Source organism: Chinchilla lanigera, unplaced genomic scaffold, assembly GCF_000276665.1.
Source record: "Chinchilla lanigera isolate Chin_1 unplaced genomic scaffold, ChiLan1.0 scaffold00145, whole genome shotgun sequence".
In the NCBI taxonomy this organism is placed as follows: Eukaryota; Metazoa; Chordata; class Mammalia; order Rodentia; family Chinchillidae; genus Chinchilla; species Chinchilla lanigera.
The window spans coordinates 1394073-1401704 of NW_004955546.1; the positions used below are offsets into that span (position 1 = coordinate 1394073).

The 7632-nt window shown below is 48.7% G+C and overlaps 1 protein-coding gene across 1 annotated transcript in view; it reads right to left on the reverse strand.

Annotated features, from left to right (window-relative positions):
* The window catches only part of Hnrnpf (heterogeneous nuclear ribonucleoprotein F), a 14886-nt gene extending 7887 nt beyond the window's left edge, over positions 1–6999 (reverse strand). Inside the window, exons 1-2 of the mRNA XM_005411770.2 lie at positions 6912–6999; positions 6532–6599 (exon numbers count right to left, since the gene is read on the reverse strand). The gene's annotated coding sequence lies outside the window, so the exon portion shown is untranslated. The remainder of the gene's footprint in view (positions 1–6531; positions 6600–6911) is intronic.
* Between the last annotated feature and the right edge of the window lie 633 nt (positions 7000–7632).

Below are 7632 nucleotides of genomic sequence, written 5' to 3' on the forward strand. Positions count from 1 at the left end.
ACACCGCCCGCCAGGGCGCAGCCAATGGGAGGGGACCTGCAGGTGCGGCCCGGCGCTGGGCCCGGGTGGGGGTGGGACTCACGGCCCCAAGTCCAAGGTAGCGGGGTTCGCGAGCTCCGCAGCCCCACTGGGCCCGAGAGCGCTACCGCCCGGCAAGACGATAGGGCAAAGGTATGAGAGCAAGGCGATGTCGTCGGCTGGGACACAACATCGAGAAATGAGCCGGCCGGTCCACGGAACAGACCCCAGTAAACAAGTGACACGTATAAGTCACAAGAATTAGATTCCCGGAGGATTCACAATGCACGGCACACGTCTGGCTCTTGATGCAAACAGACCGGTAAGGATCTCTAAGACATGAAGGGCTCTACACAATGACATCTGCCTGAAAACGACAGCAATGTGGCTTTGTGTAAAATACGGGAGCTGCTCTTTAACCCTGAAACATTTGTAGGTGGAACGGTGCAAAGACTGGGACTCGTTTAGAAATTATCCACAATGGAAAAAAAAAAACTTAGCCACAATGTTAGTAGGTGGAGATAATGGTAAAATTCCACAGCTGGCTGCTGGCATAGGGGAGTTCTTTTGTTTTTGTTTGAAAATAGACCATAATAAAAATGCTACCTACTCCACTTCCTTGCCCATTTTTACCATCAGAGTAAGAGGATGTTCGAGATTCAGTATCCAGCCACCTCTTGAGGAGAGTATCTACAAACACACTCAAGAAAAACTATTCTGAAGGAAAACTAGCCAAAAAACTGATGTTTTCAGAAAGAGCATTTATGAAAATGGTCTACACTACTTAACAATTAACTTTCCTTCTTTCTTAAAATTCTCTTTCAACATACACTATTTGGAATTCTAAGGTTTGGCATGGTGCCTGCCTGGCGTTTTGTGTTCTAAGGCCAAGGAGAAGTCACTTTATTGTTTCCAAGTGGAATGTGGTGTGACTGGAGTTTAGCAGGGTAAGAAAACATTTCAGGTCCTGTTTGGAGAATGAATGGTGCAGAGTAAAGACATACGTCTAGAAGATTCAGTAAAATTTATCAAGCCAGTGTGGAGGTGCAACACAGCTCTAACCCCAGCACGTGGGGAGGCTGAGGCTGGAGGGTAGCAAATTCAAGCCTGGCCTGGCCTACTGGGCGAGATCTTGTCTCAAAATATTAAAAATAAAAAAGCACTAATGAAAGTATAATGACAATGAGCTGCACAAAAATGGAAAAATGGAGGTTATCTCAGCTTGGGGTTGTTCTGAGGAAGTGACATTTAGACAGAAGCACAGCAGGGTGGGGGGTAGGGGAACTCATAGAATTCCATGCAGACAAAAAGGGACTCTTCTCCCAAATAGCTATGGTTTAAAAATGCAAGTTAGCAGCCCGTATTGCTTTTTCTCAAATTTTTATATTTTTTAATGCAGCCCTTTTTGCCAGTGTGTTTTAGTTGAAATGTACTGATTTTTTTATTTTGCAGCCAAACATTTTAATCTATGTATTCAGCTCTCAAGAAATTCATAAAACAGATCTAGGGCACAGCTTCTAATGCTTGTGCCTATGGCTCTCAGGAGACAAAATTCTGGGATGGTAATTGGTGAACAGAGCTTTGACCCATTGGTTACGGATGTCTTCAAATTCTGCTGGAAATGGGAGTCAATGGCCTTAAAAAACTCCTAAAAGAGAAAGCTCAGAGGGGCTGGGGATTTAGCTCAGCAGCACAGCGCCTGCTTGGCAAGCGCAAGGTCGTGAATTCGATTCGCAGTACCAAAAAAGAAAACAAACAAACAAAAAACTTGGAAAAAAGAAAACCCAAACTAAAACTTCCAAACAGACTGGGTGTGATGGCACAAACACTTGTAGTCCCAGCACATGGGAAGCTGAGGCAGAAACATCACCATGAGTTCCAGGCTAGCCTCCACTATAGAGAGACCCTGTCTCAAAAACAAAATGAACAAAAAACAAAACAAAACACTCCTCCAAGGTAGCAATTCTTACAAGGTCCAATTCAGTGGGCCTCACACATTTTTTTACTGTCCTGTACTCACTTGACAATATGATGCAAGTCTGAACCAACCTCAACTAAAATATGCACCAACATACAGAACTGGACTTCTCAGGGGTTCACAATATCAGCTGTGAGAAACTATCCTAAGGGTGTTAAGGACCAAGAAGCTGCAAATGGATTATGATGCTATTAACATTTCAAATTCTGTCCTTTTTGGGGGAGACCAGGTCTTGCTACATAGTCCAAGCTGGCCCCCAACTCATGGCAATCCTCCTGCCTCAGGATCCAGAGTGCTATGATTACAGGTGTGCACCTGACTACTACATTTTTATCCAAAGAGGGTATGTATTTTATACCAAAGAGAGTATGTCATGATCTAGATGCAATAAGGCAGCAATTATGAGGCCCTTTACTTATCTTGCTTATTGTAGCTAAATAGGGGGTAATAAGTTTCCTTGTAAAAAAATTAAAAAATAAAAACAAAACTATTGCTGAACATGGTGGTGCACACCAGTTATCCCAGCAGGCAGGAGGCTGAGACAGATCACCATGAATTCTAGGCCAGCCTAGGCAAGCCTAGTTTGATCTACACAACAAAATCCCCTTTAAAATATAAGCTATATTATTAAAGGCAAAGATAACAGTAATATAATTTAGGTAAATCATACGTCTGTTTTACAATTAACATAAGCCAGATGTGGTGATGCACCTGTAACAGGTGTTCAAGAGGCTGAGACAGGAAGATTAGTGTTTAAGGCCAGCCTGGGTTTGAACTTTTAGTCCTTCTGCTTCTGCCTCCCAGAATGCTGGGATTACAGCCATATCTGAAAAGTACCACCTTTTACTCAGCACAGAACAAGGAACTGCTGCTGTATTATGAATTGCATTTTGCAAATGACTGAAGAATCAACACCTTGCTAGGTTTGGTGGGATACTTACCTCTTCAGATGCTGAGGCAGACAGATCCCAAGAGCATAGCTAAGTTTGTATAGGTAGATTCTACCAAAAAAAAAAAAGAGTCAAAGCCAGGCATGGTAGTGCAAGCCTGTAATCCCAGCGTTCAGGAGGCTGAGGCAGGAAGATTTTTCAAGTTCGACACCAGCCTGGGCTACAAAGTGAGCTCAAGGCCAGCCTGAACTGCATGGCGAGACTCTGTCTCAAAAAGACCAAAAAAAAAAAAAAAAGAGTGGCTAGGAAGAGGATCCCAGGTCACCACCCTGGGCACTACCTTCTCCAAGGCGCCCTCCCTAGGATCTGGCCCCCTCCCTAGGATCTGGCCCCCTCCCTAGGATCTGGCCCCCAGGGAGCTCCTGCCTACACGCCTTCAGCAAGATGTTTCTCAGGCCTTCAGGGTAGGCTGACAGTCAGGTCTGGTCCTTGGGGGCCATAGCACACTGCTGAGGCACAGAAAAAGAGTGAGGACTGGAAGCCAGAGATGTGCATGCGCATGGCACTGCAGCACCCATGCAGCCCCAGAATAAATCACACTCCAGGTAGGACAAAAAAGTGCTAGACCAAGCCATCAATTTTTAATGGGGGAAAAATACACAAGCACTTTCATAAAATTACAGAATAAAATAATCTTTCCGATTCTAGCCCTGCGTGGTGGTGCATGCCTGTAATCCCAGCACTCAGGAGGCTGAGGCAGGAGGATCCTTGTGTGTTCGAGACTAGCCTGGGCTACAAACTGACCTCAAGGCCAGCCTGAACTACATAGCAAGACCCTGTCTCAAAAAAGACCAAAAAAAAAAAAAATTCTTCCTGGTTCTAGAAGTTATCAAGTTTTGAATTTGTAAATAATGGACAGACAGAACAATGTCCTGAAAAATCACATAAATTATCACAAAACAGAAAAAAAAAAAAAAAAGTAGGGAAGCAAAGAATGGTGATGTCATAGACAGATCTTCTTTGCATGTCTCTATAGCCAGACTTAAAGAAGTAGTGACTGATTACTTACACACACACACACCTGCCCAGCCCCCGGACTTTTGCACTGATCTACATCCCCAGCCCTTTAAAAAAAGTTTTCATTTTTGTACTTGTGATCCTGCCTCAGCACTCTGGAGTTTTGGGACTACAGGGATACATCACTGTGCAAGCAAATAGCTGGTATTTACTTTTTGTGTCGGGTCAAAGAGATTTTTATAGAATTTTCTTAGCTTATAAAGCTGTTTTTTGATCTGCACTTCCACACTTCTATCTATAATCAAACTGAAATTGATCTTCCATTTCCAAACAGCTTTAGTTTTAGAAGACAATTTCACTCATGAATTCAGATAGGAATAGCCTAAACAAATCAGTCCAAATCCAGCAATACACAAAGCAAAAACATAAAGACCAAGATGGATTTGAGGAGTAAAAGGTTCACCTCTATAATTCAGCATCCTGCTGGTAAGTTTGGGGTTTTTTGGAGAGGTTCTTACTGGGGATTTAACCCATAGCCTTCCCACTTAACTACCTCACCAGTTCTTTTTTAAATGTTTTATTTTGAGGGGCTGGCAATGTGGTTCAGTGGTAGAGCTCTTGCCTTGCATGCACAAGGTCCTGGGTTCGATCCCCAGCACCACACACAGACAAAACTGTAATAATGAATTTTTAAAAAAATATATATACTTTTTGAGACATCTTAAGAGTTAGCTCAGCGGCACAAGTGCCTACCTGGCAAGCACAAGGTCCTGAGTTCAATTCCTGGTACCAACATAAAAAAAGAAAAAGAACTTTTGGAATGAAGTATTTTTGTAGAAACCTATGGGAATTAAATTACCTCGCAAGGTGATTATCATTTTACAAGAAATAGAGAAGGGTGCTGGAGGCTTAGCTCAGTGGCACAACACCTGCCTGTAGAGCAGGTCCTGAGTTAGAGTCCTGGTATCAAAAAACAAGAAAAAGAAAAAGAAGAAACAGGGCAAAGACTGAAACACCACCACAGGAATGAATACAATCAGAAAACCCAGACTGTGGGGAAGGAGATCATAGGGAAACATCCTGCCATACTTGACCTATATGTCACAAACAAGACAATCCTTTAAGATGGGGACTGCTAGATCTACTCACGCTAGAAATGTGGGTGGCACAAATTGAGATGTGCCATAATGTAAAATTCATATTGGAGTTTGAAGGCTTCATATGAAAAAGATTAACTTTTACTACATGCGAAACAGTATCTTGGGAAATATTATGTTAAATTACTATTGAAGCAAACCACATTTTTAAAACTATCTGGAAATGTAAAATTCCACGCATGGGCTCGTTTCTCTGGACAGATGAAAAAGTTATTAAATTAGAAAGATGCCAGAAAATATAAAAATAAATCTGCCTTACAGAATTTCATACAAGAACATAAACCCAAACGCAAAAGGTGGACTTGCTGTGAAAGTAATCTCTTAGTATTCACTACAAGTAGAAATTCAGCTACGTACTTCAAAATGAAAAAGGGCCAGGGATGTAGCTCAGCGACACAAGCGTTTGCCTGGCAAGCTCAAGTTCGATTCCTAGTACCAAAAAACCCAAAACCAAAACAAAATAAAAACCTCTTCTAGAATGAGAACTTTGAAAACCTTTTCTCGGACAGACCCAAACATAGGTACTTTCATCTAAACCAAAGAACCGGAAATACTCTCCTCCTTTCTAGAAGGTAAAAAAACTAGACTTTAACAACACGATGAAAATAGTAGAAATTATGTAAGATGGTACTGTGGCGAGGATTCTGTGAACAGTAGCTGGAGGAAACCTGGTCGCAGGAGAGGCGAGGCCCCGTGAGCTTGCGCTCCACACACACAATAGTACGTACAGCCAAAGCAAAGGTCAGGCCTGCAGTTCCGCGCAGCTACTCTCACACCGGCGGGCGCGGGCACGCGCGGCGCCACGAGGAGAAAGAAAGGGCCGCGGAAGCCGAGCTCGGTCGGAGGGCGGGTGCAGGGGCGGGGCCTAGTGCAATCCGGGCGCCCGGCCACGTGGGCGCCCCGTCGTTTCCCTGGGGCCTAGCGCCGGCCTCACGTGGCCCGTGGGCCCCGCGGCTACCTGAACGGCAAAAAACCGGCCGCGCCGGGCCCAAGTCTCAGGTCGCTGATCCCGAGAAACGACCAGGCAGAGTGGGGTGGGTGCGGCACCTCCACTGAGATCACCCATTCCTGACCTCAAACGCGCGGTCCCAACACGTGGTGGAGTCTTCACTCCGCCCGGGGTGCGGAGCTCGACCTCGGAGCTCGCCTTGAGCCCAAACGCCAACTCCGCGGTCCGAAGAACACGAGGGCCCAGTCCCAATCCACGCGAGCTGCGGACCCCGCCCTCGGATCCCGCCTGAGCCCAAACGCTACCCTCACGGTCCCACCACGAGGACGTAATACCTCTCCACCCCGGGTGCGGGCCCCAAGGTCGGGTTCCTCCTGAGCCCAAAAGCCAGCCCTTCGTCTCCACCACGAGCACCCGGTACCTTCCAACCCGAGTACAGACCCCGAGCTCGGATCTCTAAACCCCAGCCCCAACCCCACGGTTCCACCCCTGGTGCGGACCTCGGACCCCGGGCGGTCTCACCTGGGGCTCTGAGTCTCCGCGCTCCCGTCTCACACTGGCGTTGGCGTCTCGGTCGTCCCTCGGAGCACCTAGAGGGTGGAACGCGGGGGACTTGGCAGTTGCTGCACAGGCCGTTGGGGCTTGTTTACTGTCACCATGGAAACCCCGGCAGCGCGCGGGCGGAGCATCCGCGAGGCGGGGTCTGCGCGCAGCGGCCCCGGCCTCCGCTCCCGCCCGTCGAGCGCACGAGGCGCTTCCGGAAGAAGCCCTCCTGCTCTCTGCGCGCCCAGCCCCCGCTCGGCCCCGCACTCTAGGCACTCGGAACAGCCGCTCTGGCAGTCCCGGTCCCCGACCCACCGCCCGTGCCGGCGTGACCACGACTGGCCACCCCTGAACCCCACCTTCCTCACGAAGACGCCGCACAGCGCTGCTTCCACGACGGAGCCGGAAAGACGCAAGGACGACGGTGAGGCGGAGCTTCGGCGGCGGAAGTCCATGGGCGGAGCCCCCACGGCCCCATTGTGACGTTTCCAGAGCGGGCCCGAGGATTGGTCAGCCAAGGCCCGAAGGAAGGAAGGGGGGGGCCCGGACGGGGGCGGGGGCGGGGAGCGCGGCGCCGGCACAGGCGCGGCCCCCTTGGGGGAAGGGTGGCCAGAAGCGCGCAGCGCGACCTGCGCGGAACCCGGAACCGATGATGCCGCCTGCGAGTAAGAAAGGGGAGCCCGAGATCTCGGGCCGTGAGGACTTGCCGGCTTCGGGAGTGGAACATCCTGAACCCCAATGCTGGGGAGACGCCATCAGTTGCCCTCAAGGGCCTGCGGTGCCCAGGCGACGAGTCTTGACTCCCTCCTGGGCCCTCAGGGACAGAGCGGCCGGCCGCTGTCCCCTCCGGCCCGCGCCCGCCTTGCAGCGGGCCGACGGCTTCCAGCCCGCCCCGAGGGTACCAGCACACAGCCAGATTTGTGTCAGGGGCCGAGGTTGTCACCTCGGTGGCTTGGGCAGCGCAGTGGTGGAGCCAAGAACAAGTCTCGTTGAGTAGCAAGCTGCTAAGTAATATTGTACCCTTTGTTTTCCTCCTAAATACGGCTTTTTAAAGCAAATATTCCATAGTTACAAAAAATG